This window comes from Hemiscyllium ocellatum, chromosome 10 (genome assembly GCF_020745735.1).
Source record: "Hemiscyllium ocellatum isolate sHemOce1 chromosome 10, sHemOce1.pat.X.cur, whole genome shotgun sequence".
NCBI lineage: Eukaryota > Metazoa > Chordata > Chondrichthyes > Orectolobiformes > Hemiscylliidae > Hemiscyllium > Hemiscyllium ocellatum.
In genome coordinates, this window is record NC_083410.1 from 25111345 (window position 1) to 25130008 (window position 18664).

The window sequence follows — 18664 nt, forward strand, 5'->3', positions numbered from 1 at the left end:
AAATGTCCCACTCAGCAAGTGCTATCAGCAAATCAGAAGCCGATAGCTGTGTTCAGTCAAATACTTGATGGATGAAATGGCCTCACGCCGTACTGTACAAAGAAAATTGATTAAAAATTGAGTCCCAGACCAATGGGCTGATAGACATGCTTCTCTTCTCATTCCAGATCTATCCCTCTCCTCCCTTCAACGTGTATTCTCTAACAATTCTCTTACAGTTTTGATCTTGTTTTCATACCAAGACGTCACAGTTATAGACGTTTACCTCAGATACAGATCCATGACTGGGTATTTCTCCAGTTCTGCTCCTGTCTTGTTTGTGGGATGTCACTAGTGGTGGAGCAGAAACATGTTGTAACTTTATATTTCTGCTCCACCACTAGTGACACCCCACAAACAAGACAGGAGCAGAACTACAGAAGGTGCAAAAAGTGACCTACTCTTGAGAAATAAGGCAGGACAGGTGTCTGAGGGGCCAGCAACCATAATTCTATTCGTTTTAAAATAGTGACGGAAAGAGATAGACCAGATCTAAAAGTTGAAGTTCTAAATTGGAGAAAGGTCAATTTTGACAGTATTCAGCAAGAACTTTCGAAAGCTGATTGGAGGCAGATATTCTCAGGTAAAGGGACGGCTGGAAAATGGGAAGCCTTCAGAAATTAGATAACAAGAATCCAGAGAAAGTATATTCCTGTCAGGGTGAAAGGAAAGGCTGGTAGGTATAGGGAATGCTGGATTACTAAAGAAATTGAGGGTTTGGTTAAGAAAAAGAAGGAAGCATATGTCAGGTATAGACAGGATAGATCGAGTGAATCTTTAGAAGAGTATAAAGGAAGTAGGAGTATACTTAAGAGGGAAATCAGGAGGGCAAAAAAGGGACATGAGATAGCTTTGGCAAATAGAATTAAGGAGAATCCAAAGGGTTTTTACAAATATATTAAGGTCAAAAGGGTAACTAGGGAGAAATTAGGGCCCCTCAAAGATCAGCAAGGCGGCCTTTGAGTGAAGCCACAGAAAATGGGGGAAACACTAAATGAATATTTTGCATCAGTATTTACTGTGGAAAAGGATATGGAAGATATAGACTGTAGGGAAATAGATGGTGACATTTTGCAAAATGTCCAGATTACAGAGGAGGAAGTGCTGGATGTCTTGAAATGGTTAAAGGTGGATAAATCCCCAGGACCTGATCAGGTGTACCCTCGAGCACTGTAGGAAGCTAGAGATGTGATTGCTGGGCCTCTTGCTGAGATATTTGTATCATCGATAGTCACAGGTGCGGTGCCAGAATACTGGAGGTTGGCAAACGTGGTGCCACTGTTTAAGAAGGGCAGTAAGGATAAGCCAGGGAACTATAGACCGGTGAGCCTGACCTCAGTGGTGGTCAAGTTGTTGGAGGGAATCCTGAGGGACAGGATGTACATGTATTTGGAAAGGCAAGGACTGATTAGGGATAGTGAACATGGCTTTGTGCGTGGGAAATCATGTCTCACAAACTTGATTGAGTTTTTGAGGAAGTAACAAAGAGGATTGATGAGAGCAGAGCAGTAGATGTGATCTACATGGACTTCATTAAGGCGTTTGACAAGGTTCCCCATGGGAGACTGATTAGCAAGGTTAGATAATCTGAAATACAGGGAGAACTAGCCATTTGGATACAGAACTGGCTCAAAGGTAGAAGACAGAGGGTGGTGGTGGAGGGTTGTTTTTCAGACTGGAGGCCTGTGACCAGTGGAGTGCCACAAGGATCGGTGCTAGGTCCTCTACTTTTTGCCATTTACATAAATGATTTGAATGCAAGCAGAAGAGGTGCAGTTAGTACGTTTGCAGATGACACCAAACTTGGAGGTGTAGTGGACAGCAAAGAGGGTTACCTCAGATTAAAACAGAATCTTGACCAGATGGTTGAGAAGTGGCAGATCGAGTTTAATTCAGATAAATGCGAGGTGCTGCATTTTGAGAAAGCAAATCTTAGCAGGACTTATACACTTAATGGTAAGGTCCTAGGGAGTGTTGCTGAACAAAGAGGCCTTTGAGTGCAGGTTCATAGCTCCTTGAAAGTGGAGTCGCAGGTAGATAGGATAGTGAAGAAGGCATTTGGTATACTTTCCTTTATTGGTCAGAGTATTAAATACAGGAGTTGGGAGGTCATGTTGCGGCTGTACAGGACATTGGTTAGGCCACTGTTGGAATATTGCGTGCAATTCTGGTCTCCTTCCTATTGAAAAGATGTTGTGAAACTTGAAAGGGTTCAGAAAAGATTTACAAGGATGTTGCCAGGGTTGGAGGATTTGAGCTACAGGGAGAGGCTGAACAGGCTGGGGCTGTTTTCCCTGGAGCGCAGAGGCTGAGGGATGACCTTATAGAGGTTTACAAAATTATGAGGGGCATGGGGTCAGGGAGTCCAGAACTAGAGGGCATAGGTTTAGGGTGAGAGGGGAAAGATATAAAAGAGACCTAAGGGGCAAGTTTTTCACGCAGAGGGTGGAATGAGCTGCCAGAGGATGTGGTGGAGGCTGGTACAATTGCAACATTTAGGAGGCATTTGAATGGGTATATGAATAGGAAGGGTTTGGAGGGATATGGGCCGGGCGCTGGCAAGTGGGTCTAGATTTGGTTGGGATATCTGGTCGGCATGGACAGGTTGGACCAATGGGTCTGTTTCCATGCTGTACATCTCTATGACTCTATGAAAGTTGGAGTAGGATTGGCTGCAAGGACACTTAAGGCCTTCATCTCTGTAATAAAACTCATATACTCTCAAAGGCCCTAAAGTTGCATTTTACAATATTAATATCCTAATGCACAGTACTTTTATCTCAAATACTAATGCAAATAAATTGACACACTCTTTGCAATAAAAAAAGGAAGCAAATTCAGTGAATTAAGTTTTTGGATTGTATCCCATAGTATAATTACCAGCTTTAATGGGCCAGTAAAATCAGAAATAATGATAAGCTTCAACACCGATAGCTAAATGCTGTCGGGTATGATGATATTGTAATTTCACAGCAGCAACAGGAATGTTGTAAATGCTTGCTGTCAGGATTTAGATATATATGTTATCTTTTAGACATCACATCCTCAAATGAAATGCTGCAGTATTATTGAAGGAGGCTGGATGCTGAACGTTGGTAAAACATGGTGGCCCACTCACCTTTGCTGTCAATTGATTATCACTTAAAGCCCTTATCCCTTCCAGACCTCCATGAAGGTCCATGCTAATCAAGTAGCCCAGCAAATGTATCTGCACATGCTCATGTTGAACAAGGAGAGGGTCTCATTGAAGGTAGCCTCCTCACTTCCCCCCTTACTCCCATACTCTGAGATCATACTTGCTCCATTACCTTTCCCTCCCCCCATCTCCCCCCCCCCCCCCCCCCCACACCCCTCACCCCCCACCCCCTCCATACCACACCTCCCCTAATCCTGGTCCACCAGTGTGACACTCTGCTTGGAATATCAATTTCCTCTGTTCCTCAGCTTACTTTGATGTCTAGCTCCAGCAGTGATCTCCATTGGAGTCATTCTCATCCAACACCTCTGGCATCACAGAACTTCCTGGCAACCCAAGTGGCTGTGAAATGTCAGTAGGACAGACATTTCTCTGATGAGTGAGCTCTGCACCAACGTTTTAATTGGGGGAGGAGGGTTTAGGGAGGGTGGTTGAGGGTTGCATGAAGGCCATGGGTACCTGAAAAACGAACCCCCAGAAACAGACCTCTTCTGGAGAAGTGAGCACCAACTTACAGCATGTGACATAACTCAGGAATCTTCTGTCCATCCCTTCCTTAAGACGCATTCCCCATCTCCAACCTCCTTGTCACCTCCAAAATTCTTGAATATGTTGCACTTGTCAAATCCCATTTGTAAGATGAGTACATTAACTGTTTTTTGCCTTCCAGACCTGTCTGCAGCCTTTACCACAATTGATTACCCCATTCCCATTCACCATGTCTCCACAAACATTGAGCTGAGTGAAACTGCATTTGCCATTCTTATCTAACGAACTGAAACCAGAGAATAGCTTGTAATGGTTTCCTCTCCTCTGGTATTTCCTAAATGTTTATCAGATTTCTTGCCTTAAATAATATCACACGGTATAATTGCCAACTTTAATGCTACAGTGAGGTTTGAAATAATGGTAAGCTTTAATAATGATAGTTGACCTCTATACAGAGCATAGAATCCAACTGCCATAGTAAAGGCTAAAAAATAGCCTGGGTATCTATCCAGGCTTATCCAGCGTTCTAGCTGAATACACACAATATTCATAACAAGGAGAGCAAATTGGGGCACATCCAGACATTAATGGGTTTAGTATAACTGACATTATAGAATATGGCTGCAGAATGACCACTGTTGGGAACTGAATATTGATTCCAACACATTCCTGGCAAATGCTTCATATTATACCCTCCATCAACTCCAATCCCTCATTGTCCTCCCTCATACCAATCTCATTCACCAATTGCTTCTCAGCTCTGTAATCAACATTAGTGTCCACTCTAGTTTTCAAATCTCTCAATCAACTTTCCCTTCCTTATCACTGTGATCAGTTGCCAACGTCGCTCCAATTCTAGTTTCTAGATTCTGTCATCTCCACCATTGGTGGCTATGATTTTAATTGCCAAAACCCAAAGTTCTAGATATTCCTTGCTAAATCACACTGGCCTTATTTCTCTTTCCTCTTTGAGACCTATCTCTTTGATCAAGCTTTTAGTTGTGTCCCTTAATATCTACTGACATGACTCCATATCAAATGTTGCTCTATAATGTTTCTGTGAAGTACTGTGGAAACTTGTCCTTTAAAGCTGCTTTGTGTAACTTTAGGGGCGGCACAGCGCTCACAGTGCTAGAGATTTGGGTTCAATTTCCACCTCAGGTAGTTGTCTGTTTGGAGTTTGCACATTCTCCCCATGTCTGCATGGGTTTCCTCCAGGTGCTCCGGTTTCCCCCCACAGTCTAAAGATGTGTAGGTTAGGTGAATTGGCCATGCTGAATTGCCGTAGTGTTAGGTGCATTAGTCAAGGAGTGAATGTAGGGGAATAGGACTGGGTGGGTTGCTCTTCAGAGGGTCGGTGTGGACTTGTTGGGCTGCAGGGCTTGTTTTCACACTGTAGGGAATCTATTCTAATCTAAAGGTGCTAGTTGAAGACAGGTTGTTGTTGCATTAGTGTCATTTTGATGAACATTTGCCTCTGCTTGCTTTGTTCCCCTCCTTGTGTCTGTGCAATAAGCATTGAATGATCCCCCTTTGAAATGAAAAAGAGGAAAATGAATTTACTAACGCAGGGCAAACTGCAGTCCACGTTAGGAAACTAAACTGCACATGCATTGATATATCACAGGCTCAGCATGTAGAGACTACAATGCACCAGTGAAGCAGTGGTGGAGCAGAATTTCCTAAAGGTTACAATACAGAATTGGGCCTTTCAGCGCCACTAGTCTGCTCCAGCCTCAGCTTATCCCACAATATTTCAGCTCACTGTGTCAACACAACAGCTTCACTTCCTTTCTGTCTCATGCCTTTAAAGCATGCATTTTAGCTCAACTACTTGGTGTAGTAGCGAGTTCCTTGCTACTGCAGTAAATACATTTCACTGCCTGTAGGTTGAGCCTGCGAGTGTACTCTAAGACCAGCACATTACTGCCTGTTATGGCAAAAGTCACGGCAGTCCCAGAATAGATTTAGGTTGCACAGTTCCTTTCATGTTTGTTAACGTGTGTGCAGTGGGTGGCATTCTATAACAGGCTGTTGCATGTGTTAGCAAGAGGTAAGCAAGAATCTGAGTCAGCTTCAGGAGATCCAGTCAAGCTTGATTCCTTTTTAAACACTAAATAATACTTTTAATCCTATCAAACCTTGCGGGCTAAATCTTTTAAAGCAACTGTGGTGGCTGAACTTTACCAGCTGCATTCCACTGTTCGAGTGTTGACTTTTGCTTGTGACAATTTGCATTTGACTTTTGGACTAGCAGATTTATGTATATTAAAGAATGTATTTCCTTGATGGATGGTGTTGACTTTATTTAGAAATTTTGCACCAGAAGTCAGACTCAATGCCTTTTGCCTTGTTCACATGTGAGAAGTTGCATACTGAGGGAATAAGCAACCATTTTTGCTGAAATTTTGTTCTTGAGTATTACGAATCAATCTGTTCAGACCTGTTACAATGCAAATCTGAAGCAGCTGGGACTTAAATCCCATTCAGAAACTTCCCACCCCATCGCAATCCAGAATCAGGGACACTATATCAGAGCCGCTAAACATTTTGACCCAAGCATGTGCTTTTGTGACACACTATATTCCTGCACTCTACCAGCTGTGTTATTGAAGAAAAGCCAAAAAGTTTAGCATTTCTGTTCGGTGGTAGGAACTGCAGAAGATGGAATTATCCCTGGTTTACTTATATTTATACCCATCAGAAACAGTCACATGAAACTAATTATAAAGGTTCTAAGAATTCAAATGCACTATGGTGACACACACTTCTTTCCAGTGTTAAAAGCAGCAGAGCTGTTAACCCTATGAATTGAGTGGAAATGATTTCTTGCAGCGAAAAGTGAAAAGCGAGAGAGCATTCACGAAATGTAGCAGTTAATGATCTGCATTAGAATGCTGGTCAGGAAGGACATCTCTGTTTGTCAGGTCATGTCTTCTCATTGCCAATAAACCAAGACTTCTTACCAGCAATGATTAATAGTCTGATAGATTTTTCCTTGTTCCTCAAGCTATAATTGTGAGTTATTTTTCCCCAGAATAGGGCGGGGCAGACCATTACTGCAAAATCACATTGACATCAGTACAAGGCATACTCATACCAGTTTGTAGATGCTCACGTGTTGAAAGGTAAGCCATCTACCATTCTTAGTTATCCATCTGCAACAAGATTCTTATCAATTGCAATTAATACTGTTGGCAGAAGTACATTGACAAGAAAGGCAATCACGATATGAATCCTAGATTTAATGAGAACATTGAATCCAATTAATGGTATTTAGTGAAGGAGGGGGGATCATGGCATGATGTTAGCAGTTATCATTAACTCGTCCCATGCCAGTGATTCAAATGTTCCATCTAATTATAAAACAAATGTCATAAAATGCTGTAAGAATCTGCTTTCTTGGAGAAACCACGGGTGTTTCCTGAATCATAATGTGTCAACCCTGCAAGGAAGGAGTCGAAAAGGGACTTTCCTCTGGCTCATGAACCAGGTCAGGTCAGCAACCTGAAGATGAAAGACATATTTGTTTAAGTGGTGAAGAGTAATGAACTGAGAGAAAATGAGATAACTTGAAAGAAGAACATGTAATCGATTAAATGAGCAGGTGGTTCGTGGGATCTCTTATGAGGTGTATTTGTTTACCTTGTTTCCCTTCAGCTGAAGGGAAAGATTAGTTATGTTGAGACTATTTATTTTGGAAGAGGTGGGGCAAATTTTAATTGTGATGTATAAAATGAACGAGTTTCCTGGAGTGGACAGGAAACCATCTACTTCCCTCCGCTGAGAGATTAACCGGGGAGATTAGATTTAAAGTGTCTGGCAAGGGGACTACAGGGGAGTTGGAGTTGAGTTGAGTTTGAAGGTTCTTGGTGCCTGTAATGCAATGTCCTGTAGTTTGGCAAACAACCCTCATCACATTATGAACATAAGGCAGTAACCTAACATCCACTGCTGCCGGCAACTGCACGTGTGTGTGCTGATCCAGAAATATGCACGCACATAATTCCAGAACCACTCCATCACATGAATTTTCACTCAAACCATATGTAAAGCCCGCACTGCATGCCGTGCGAGAAGAGCTGGAATATTGAGATGGAGTTCAGCAAGGGGAGTAAGGATTTGGGTTGGGAGGTGGATATCCACTCTCTCCTTCTCCCCCTCCCCCATCGTCTTTTCCTGGACCCCATCCCTCCTTGCTCCGCTGTCCTGTGCGGTGTCCCTCCTTTCCTACACCCCCTTATCCACCATCTCACTCCTCCCTGCCCCACCTCCACCTAGACAGAAGTTTCAAGGGGATTTGAGGAAAAAGCTTTTTCAGCCAGAGGGCTGCAGGAATCTGGAATCGACTGCCTGGAAGCTTGGTAAAGGCAAGAAACCTACAACCTTTAAAAAGTACATGGATAAGCACTTGAAATGTCATAACATTCAACGCTATAGGGCAAATGCTGGAAAATGGGACTTGAAATGATTTAGAGTCGTTTTAGTCAGTGCAGACTGAATGATACTACAATTCGATGACTCCCCTATTATTTAAACAGCCCATCATGTGCAGTCCATGTGTTGGTGTCAACAAACTCAGCTTAATCAGGTGAGTTAAGTTCCCACAACACCTGCCAAAATCTTAGCCTAGTCCCTATGTCCAGTTAAATTATTTTGTGGCTTTAATGGCAATGGTATGATTGATACATAGAAATCAAAGCAATGTGGTAAATTAACATTTCTTGAACTGATAGGCAAAGCTAAATCGGTTGCTACTTTTATTATCTATTATTGATAAATGACTGCAATGTTGCCATAAAAGTTGAGTAGCTACATTTCCTGTGGTACTGAAATGAATAACAGCTGCGGTAGAACGAAGGAATTTGATGCAAAAATTCCTTTGGGATCTGCTCTATCTCCTCCTAAGTCCCCTACCATTTCCTACTGAAATAACATTGTGCACTGTTCTTATAATAAACTATCAAATTGTGACTAAATTGGGAACTTTGTGGCTCTAAAATATCAATTTGATCTTTTGGAAAATAAAAATTTCTGCTATGTCTTTAAATGGCCAGTGTGTCTTTAGTGACCACTGGCTTTATGACATCAGAGGTTCCTCCTTCTGGTATACAAGTCTTATTATGCCAAACGTGTGCCATATTCTGGCATAGCTGAATGATACCAGCCAGGAAATCTGTTGCCTCTGTTTAATACAGTGTGCAGAGAGAAATGCACACTCACCACTTATAAGTTTATGCACGCTGGAGCAGATACTGCAGCCTTTACTATGTGATTTTAAGTTTTCAATTATGCTCACACCAACTGACATTAAGACTGTATTGGCAAAGTAACAGTATCTTAAACCTCACCATTGTACTGGCCCGTGCGTATCAGATTGGTGACATACCTTGCAAGTCACTCTGCAGTAACACCAAATTGACTTCTTGGATAAAATCACAACCCAAAAGAAGTGATTGTTTGCAAGGAAACTGGGTTATCTTTTATTAAAGTATTTGCAGTGAGTACATTAGTTACCAGCAAGCCCCTCATTTCTGATGCTGAAAGTCACCTGTTTCACATTAGCCTCGAACCTGTCACTGTGTCTTGAATTTCAGTTTACGTATCGATTTGTATTCAGTTAGTACGTACCATCTAAACAACTATAGGTATGGTTGTAATTGTAAATCTTTCCAAAGGTAATAAAAAAAAACACATCTCATAGAGAAGCATTTACTTCCTTGTAATTGTACTGGTATTTATTGTTCCAGATCAGAGAATTACAGCTCTGATCCAGCAGCGTGCTGAAACAATCCCTTCTTCTCTAACTTGTAATTAGTCAGTTCATAGTGACTATAGAACATGGAATACACAGCACTATCCTGAGTACTGTAAAGGATCAGCGCATTTGTAATTTTTTCAGATCCAGGTATTCTAATGTACAGCTTTGGATTTGACCCTCAGCTGAATATCTAACATAAATTCTAGCAAAGCAGCAAGTGGATACCTTTGTTTTGAGGTTGCAGGTTGCCAGAAACTATACAACCATCAGAAATGAGAGACTGCTAGCAACATTTCTGTAAATGAGTAGCTAAGTATTTTAAGTGCCAAGGTGGTAAAACTGTATAAATATCACAGCACTGGCTTTTTAAATTTTTTTTTAAAATTCATTCACAAGATGAAGGCATCACTGGCTAGGCAACATTTATTGCCCATCCCTAATTGCCCAGAGGGCAGTTAAAAGTCAACCACATTGTGTCTTGAATGCTGCGATTGTGCCTGCTATCACCACCTCCTCTGGCAGTGCACTCCAGGTACTCATCACCCTTTATGTGAAAAACCTGCCTCGCACGTCTCTTTTTAACTTCCCCCCCGCAACCTTGAACCTGTCCCCTAGTAACGGGGGACAAGGCAGGAGAGAGGTGGGAAATCTGGCCTACATGACCTGAGAGGCCCAGCCAGTGCTAACCTGCTGGGTGCCTCCCTCCCCTTCCTAGACCTTTCCTTTCTATCTCGGGCGACCGACTCAACACAGACATCTACTATAAACCGACTGACTCCCACGGCTACCTGAACTACACCTCCTCCCACCCTGCCCCCTGTAAAAACGCCATCCCATATTCCCAATTCCTTCGTCTCCACCGCATCTGCTCCCAGGAGGACCAGTTCCAATACCATACAGCCCAGATGGCCTCCTTCTTCAAGGACCGCAGATTCCCCCCAGACGTGATCGACGATGCCCTCCACCGCATCTCCTCCACTTTCCGCTCCTCTGCCCTTGAGCCCCGCCCCTCCAACCGCCACCAAGACAGAACCCCACTGGTTCTCACCTACCACCCCACCAACCTCCGTATACAGCGTATCATCCGCCGTCATTTCCGCCACCTCCAAACGGACCCCACCACCAGGGATATATTTCCCTCCCCTCCCCATCAGCATTCCGCAAAGACCACTCCCTTCGTGACTCCCTCGTCAGGTCCACATCCCCCACCAACCCAACCTCCACTCCCAGCACCTTCCCCTGCAACCGCAGGAAATGTAAAACTTGCGCCCACACCTCTTCCCTTACTTCTCTCCAAGGCCCCAAGGGATCCTTCCATATCCACCACAAATTCATCTGCACCTCCACACACATCATCTATTGCATTCGCTGCACCCGATGTGGCCTCCTCTATATTGGGGAGACGGGCCGCCTACTTGCGGAACGCTTCAGGGAACACCTCTGGGATGCCCGGACCAACCAACCCAACCACCTCGTGGCTCAACACTTTAACTCTCCCTCCCACTCCACCAAGGACATGCAGGTCCTTGGACTCCTCCATCGGCAGAACATAACACGACGGTTGGAGGAAGAGCGCCTCATCTTCCGCCTGGGAACCCTCCAACCACAAGGGATGAACTCAGATTTCTCCAGTTTCCTCATTTCCCCTCCCCCCACCTTGTCTCAGTCGGTTCCCTCGAACTCAGCACCGCCCTCCTAACCTGCAATCTTCTTCCTGACCTCTCTGCCCCCACCCCACTCCGGCCTATCACCCTCACCTTGACCTCCTTCCACCTATCACATCTCCATCGCCCCTCCCCCAAGTCCCTCCTCTCTACCTTTTATCTTAGCCTGCCTGGCACACTCTCCTCATTCCTGATGAAGGGCTCTGGCCCGAAACATCGAATTTCCTGTTCCTTGAATGCTGCCTGACCTGCTGTGCTTTGACCAGCAACACATTTTCAACTCTGATCTCCAGCATCTGCAGACCTCACTTTTTACTCTTTAAATCACTTTACAATGAGCAGGAATATCTGTGATAGGATTGCCAGAGGTGAGGTTGCCATCGGACAAGTCCACCACCTGACCATCATATCCAACTTAATGTTTCTCCATTCATAATGTGAACAATTCTGTTCCACTACATTTAAAGAGATCCAGTATTTTGGAATAAACCAAACTTTTATTTCATTGTATCTGCTGTATTGGCTATTGTAAAGCGCTTATTCATCATACCCATTCCAAAGCTGTTGAAAGCTCAAACATCATATTGACAATTCCAAAACATCACTTTTGAAGGCCTTGTGTTGTACCTACAAACAATGACAACTACACAACTACACTGTTGTGGATTATGCTTTAATAATATCCTGATTACTATATAATTACACGTAGATGCATGTAATAATGCATGAGATGAAAATCTGTATTTTCTGGGTATAAGGTAAAATTGTAGTAGTCTCAGAGAACTATAGGGCTACTCTCTTATTAGGAAGAAATGAATAGCAGTGGTTTAATCTGAGCATTAAAGGTTTTTAACCAACCCCTTAACCCCAACTCTGCTGTGTATTTTACACTGTGGACTCCATGTCATGAGACAATAATTTGATAAAATCGGAGTTGCGTCTTTATTAGGAGCAGGTGTGGAAACCGCCTGTTCGGAAGCATGTGGAAGTTTCTAAACTAGTCCCCTCTGAAAGAGGAGCAAGGTAGAGGAGTAACAATATCAATGAAAATATAAGGCCTGGACAAACTAAAAGAACATTAAAAACAAATAAATCACCCTCATTCTACGACCAAATAAAAACAAAGCAGTATGAAGGCGTTTTAATGTGACTTCCTTCTGATTTCACATCACGGCCAATAAACTGCATACAGATCTCTGTGAGAGGGGCACTGTGGGAGAATACTGAACCAGAGTTGTTGTTGTTGACTCAGCTTTATTTGCCAGTCAAACTCATTACTTTTGAGGTGTTGTTTCTGCTTTTTTGGTAGTGTTGATAATTTTACTAATTTCCCATAGAATGATAAAAGAAAATTAACAAAAAAGTTCTGATTTCACAATGCATTTATTAACATTCCTGCTACCAATGTTTAGAGTCTCAAAGCTAGCAATGGACCAGGCATTTAATTAAATAACAATGTCCCACCGGAAAACCGTGTATTTTTTTAGAAAGATAGATCTATAGTTTATATTGTTGTAAATGCATTTCACGGAGATACACTATGTACAGATTATACTTTATGTTTTTAACAATTTAAAAAAAATACTGTGGATGCTGGAAATCTGGAACAAATACGGAGAAACTCAACAGGTCTGGCAGTACCTGTGGAAAGAGGAATAGAGTTAATGTTTTGAGTGCACTGTGACTTCTTTAGAACACTGGTTCTTTTAAATGCTTCAACCTTATCATTTGTACTGATAGGCTGGTATTCTCCCATCACTGAGGCTGGGATATGTGTGGTGCCTACTTATCCACCAGTGAGTTGTTTAATTGTTCACCACCATTCCCTCTGAGATATATCTTTTCCATATTGTTAACTCCAAATATCTCCAACCTTTCCTCAAAACAAGCCTTAAACTCGAGAGATTGAATTTTCAATCTGAATACAGATCTTGAGGCGAGGAGGGCTCGAAAATAGATTGGAGGGGAAGAGGAGGGTAGAAGTTTCACAAAACATTCTCGCATCTGTAGAATTCTGCAGGAGGCAGGGTGCGATGGGAATGGTCACCGATCCAGAATTGCTAAGAGATGAGTGAAATTCCTTGAGGACCTAATTCAGGAAATCTGCAACCATTACTCAGTCTGGGTTGAATGTGATTCCAGATCCACAGTAATGTCATTGATGTTTGACTGCCTCTAAAATGGCCGAGCAATCCATTCAGTTCAAAGGCAATTAGGGATGGATACTCAATGTATCATCTCCTGTGACAAAGGTGCCAGAGGCTGACAATAGTAATAGAGGCATTGCAGTCTCTTTTGGCTTAGCCCAGGAGGTATCCCACACTTGAAGATCATCTTTAACTGTATTTTTCCATATCTTCTTTGTCAAATAACATTATTGTAAAATTATTGTCAACTCTCAGTAGCATATTTCCTTTTTACTTTCCTAACTGAGAAATATTTGATCCCAGAACTGATTTCCCTACTGTGAGGGTTACACTGTGAAGATCTATCCATCTAGCCCAAGCTGAGTGAATCTTCCAATCTTCTACAAAAGCAACTTCTAACCTGAAGGAATGGCTACTTCCATTCGGATTGTCGACCACACTGAACAAACCACTTGCAACATTCATTGTTTTGTAGTAAAATCAGTAACTTCATCTCAAAAATGGCTTCCTCTGCACTTTTCCTCATAATAACACCAAACACAATCATCCACAATCTGAGCAGCCATGCTCTGATTGAATGGGGGAGCAGGTTTAATAGCCTGAATGGCCTATCACTGCTCCTAATTCACTCTCAAGGAATAGAGTGTTATAGGAGGGGGGAGCTGGATGGATTGCACACTGGCAGGAAAGCTGGCTGCTAGGCAGCAGGTACTAAAGAAGCCTGTTTCACAGCAGGAACCAGCTGTGGGTGGACAGAATGGATACAGAATGGGTGTCCCACTGCTAAATGGGAGGAAGTCTCTTCTCTCTTTCTCTCTCTCTGGTTTGTCCAGAGACACCATCCAATCTAATTGCAGCTTCAACACTCCTTGGTACTGGACCTTGCTATTACTGAAATCAGGCCTGAGAAGATGGCACAATGGATCCTGAACCCTGGTAAAGGATTTTTGGGACTTGAGTCAGGAGGATTTTTGGGACTTAGGGAAGGGGCGGGGGTGGGGAGGTGGTCTTTAGAGTATGTGTGGGTTGTAGGGATGGGTGGATACTGTCTTCTTGGGGAGGTGCTCCCACTGCACTCAGAGCACCCTATTGAGGCAGTATCCCATCCATCTTTAAAAACAACGTGCTGCCCACTCTCAGTCACCCGCCCACACCAACCATAATTATGGTGTGGTTCAGGGTAATACTGGACTTCATTAAGCTTTTCACAGGCTCAACTGCCTCTAAGTCATTTGTTAGCCCACCAATTTTAGTATCTGTCCACTGTACATATTTGAGGAGGGAGGTGAACACCAGTCTATTTTATATGCCCCTGCACCCCAATTAAAACAAACTTATTAGGGACATGTGAAATCCAGCTCAAAGTCTACTCATGGTAACCCCAGGGGCTGTCAGCATTGTCTTGAAGTAGAGATGCCTTGTCCATTCCTCTCTGTGAAGCATTCCTTGGATCTCTGACAATCAAACCAGCTAGGCTCACTGACAAACAAGCTACAGGAGTAGGGATGTTCCTTAGATTTACAATCCCAAAACCATTACGTCCTTTAATAGATTAACATCCATCAGGCAGGTACATGTATTCTAAATATAGACATTGGTAAACTTTACATATTGTATTGAAACCTTTCCTGGTAAATATTTGCAGGAGGATTGAAAGACTTTTCTATTTTTGGTGCTTGATCACCATTGTCAATGTTGGGTCACAGCCAATTGTACATCCGGGACATATACTATAGATCTTAATCTCAATATCAGTAGAGCATTCGTGAGTTGCTTTACGGAGATGCTGCAATTGTCAGTTTCTGTCATATGATGCAGATGTTTGTGCAATGTTTGCTAACAGCTGGGTTGAGAGTGATAAAAGACTAATAGACAATAGAGGTTTTTGTCTGCTCAAACACATTTTAACTCTTTTCCAAAAAATGAACACAAAATGTATTAACCAAGTAGCAAAGAGGATTGATGAAGCGACTGACGTTGTCTGTATGGGATTCAGCAAAGCATTCGACAAAGTTCCACTGATAGAGTGGTTAACAAGGAATACAGGGACAACTAGCCATTTGGATACAAAATTAGCTTGAAAGTAGGAGATAGAGGGTGATGGTAAAGGGTTGCTTTTCAGACTAGAGACCTGTGACTAGCAGTGTGCTGCAAGATTGTTCCTGGGTCCACTGCATTTTTAAAAAATTTATGTTAATGATTTGGATGTGAACAGAGGCATTATAGGGGTCAGGAGGTCATGTTGTGGTTGTATAGGACATTGGTTAGGCCACTGTTGGAATATGACATCCAATTCTTATCTCCTTCCTATCAGAAAGATGTTGTGAAACTTGAAAGGGTTCAGAAAAGATTTACAAGGATGTTGTCAGGGTTGGAGAATATGAGCAATTAGGGAGAGGTTGAATAGGCTGGGGCTGTTTTCCCTGGAGAATTGGAGGCTGAGGGGTGACCTTATAGAGGTGTATAAAATCATGAGGGGCATGGATAGGGTAAGTAGACAAGATCTTTTCCCTGGGGTGGGGTGTCTAGAACTAGAGGGCATAGGTTTAGGGTGAGAGGGGAAAGATATAAAAGAGACCTAAGAGGCAATTCTTTCACGCAGAGGATGGTGCGTGTGTGGAATGGACTATCAGAGGAAGTGGTGGAGGCTGGTACAATTACAACATTTAAGAGGCATCTGGATGGGTATCTGAATAGGAAGGGTTTGGAAGGATATGGCCCGGATGCTGGCAGGTGGGACTAGATTGGGTTGGGATATCTGGTTGACATGGACGAGTTGGACTGAAAGGTCTGTTTCTGTGCAGTATACCTCTATGATTCTAACTCTCTAATTATGATACACCAGCCCCAGATTTAATGTAGTAATCGTCTTTGTAAAATTTGATTGCTCCATTAAATTATTCAGAATAATTCAGATTTGATACTTTGTGCCGAACTTTCTGAGGTTACCCACAATCCTGACTACTTTGGATTTCAGCGTCTGCAGGTTTTTTTTTGTCTCTCACAATCCTGACTCCAACAAACAGGCTTGAGTTTGGCAACCCGGAAGTGACCGTGGTTGGATAGCAGTCATTGTCTTTCCCAAAGTGACCAATTAGGAAGCTGTTCCCAGGAGCCTCCAATTCTGGAGGATGGTGTTTGGGGTGGGGGTGGGGTCGGTGGGGCAAACCAGGGAATCGGGAGGTACACTACGAGGGCCTGTGGAAATGTTCAGCCACAACGCCACACCAAATTCTGACAAGCCTTCCAGGAGACCCCAGGAGACCATTGTGGCGACAGTCTCCACAACATCGGGAAGCAGTAAAATGAATGCACATAGACACATTGGCAGGTCATCATCATGGCTTCAGTTGTTCCTCCCCAGTTGGTCCTGATGGGGTGAGCGAGAGGATCTATACATGGCCTTCCCATCACAGATATTGAGTCTTGCTGATTTTTTAAAGTTTGAGGAAAGTAGGCTTCTCCGGCTAGGCCAACCTTTAGTTTCCATCCCAAATTGCTCCTGAGAAGGTGCTGGTGAGCTGTCATCTGAAGCTGCTGCTGCCCATTTTTTGGAGGCCTACCCACAATGCTGTTAGCCAGGAACTTAACAGCATTTGGACCCAGTGACACTGAAGTAATAGCAATGCTTTCCCAAGTCAGGATGGTGGATAGCCTGGAGGGGAATTTGTAGATACAGGTTTTCTGTGTAACTGCAACCCTTGTCCTTCTCAATAGCATTGGTCATGGGGGGGTCCTTGAAGGACAGCTTTAGTGAAACAGCCCTCAGTGATCTTTTAGTTACCAAGATGAACATGCCCTAATCTGTCAGTTAATATTACTTTCATCAATTATATGCTAGAATGTATGTAAAATTCACAAAACATCGTGCATCTGTTTGGATATGGTGACAACATGCACCATACCATAGTGCAAATTAAAATTGCTGAATGTGTATTCACAAAATGCTTTAAACATAAAAATGTCCACAAAAGCTTATGAAATATCTCAACAAAGGCCAGTGTCCCGTCACAAGTTCTCCCTTCATTTACAGATGAACGGTCATTGCCTTTTGTACTGCCTTATTCAGAGTCAGGTACCAGAGAATCATTATCTCTGGCACTCACCCTTTTTTACATATCAGCAGGGCTCCCTGATTGGACCTGATCAACAGCCCCAATCAGGGAACTCACATTCAATGAGATCCAGCTGACTGGCCTTATTACAATCATTAGAGTTTATGTGCTAAATTATAATTTTTAGATTAGATTAGACTTTTTTAGATTAGACTTACAGTGTGGAAACAGGCCCTTCGGCCCAACAAGTCCACACCGACCCGCCGAAGCGAAACCCACCCATACCCCTACATTTACCCCTTACCTAACACTAGGTGCAACACTACGGGCAATTTAGCATGGCCAATTCACCTGGCCCGCACATCTTTGGACTGTGGGAGGAAACCGGAGCATCCGGAGGAAACCCACGCAGACACGGGGAGAACGTGCAAACTCCACACAGTCAGTCGCCTGAGTCGGGAATTGAACCCGGGTCTCAGGCGCTGTGAGGCAGCAGTACTAACCACTGTGCCACCGTGCCGCCCATCAATGTTGGTGATGGTAATGTTCCTCAATTTTTCCTTCAGTACGAAAATCTTGCCCTGGTCTAATATTCGTCAAGCAATGTGCTTTGAGACTGCAAATTAGAAACTGACAGTTCAGGGCAAACAGTTTAAAAACATCATTTCAGTTGTGTCCTGGTAATATAGAAGCAGCCAGATCTCATTGTGAAATTCTTCTATTCACAGCCTCAGGCTGGGAAAAGAACTAGAGAACTGCATTCAAAGTCCAACTTTAAGTCAAAATTCCCTTCCAAAGTTGGAGACAAAGAACAGCATCATTTGCGCTATTAAAATACTTATTTCAATAGTATTGTCCTAAAGTTATCTTTATTAAGCCAGGACGGCTTGAAGAATTCCAGAATGGGCCATTTTGTAACACAATATGGTGGGAGTTCTGCAGGAAGTGAAGGTGTTAGAATATGCTTCTGCCACCTGCTATCTATTCGTTGAATCACATCAATCTCCGTGAGAAAAGAGTTCATACATTAACTGACACTACATCAGCTGAGCAGGCCCCATAAACTTCCATTTGTAATCCAAACCTGGGAAAGAATGGGTACCATGGATCTTGAAGAGTTGAGCAAAAGGCAGCATGTTCCCAAGAGGAAAATGGGACATTGAGCAAGGGGAACATTGATGTGATACAGAGGTGCAGAGTTGGATGCAAGTGGTAAGACAGGACTCAATTGACAGTAGGTTCCAATAGATGTGAGCTGGGTGTAGTGATCATTCATTGACTATGAATTCACTGCTGCTCGAAAGGCAACTGTT

General features: G+C 43.0%; 1 protein-coding gene across 2 annotated transcripts in view; it reads left to right on the top strand.

Moving 5' to 3' along the window:
* LOC132819372 (muscarinic acetylcholine receptor M3-like) overlaps positions 1–18664 on the top strand; it is a 235847-nt gene that overhangs the window by 161080 nt on the left and 56103 nt on the right. The window contains exon 1 of one of the 2 annotated variants that reach the window (XM_060830850.1): positions 6839–6852. The exons of the other annotated variant lie outside the window; for it this stretch is intronic. The gene's annotated coding sequence lies outside the window, so the exon portion shown is untranslated. Of the gene's footprint in view, positions 1–6838; positions 6853–18664 lie in introns of those variants that run through there. 2 annotated transcript variants of the gene reach the window in all.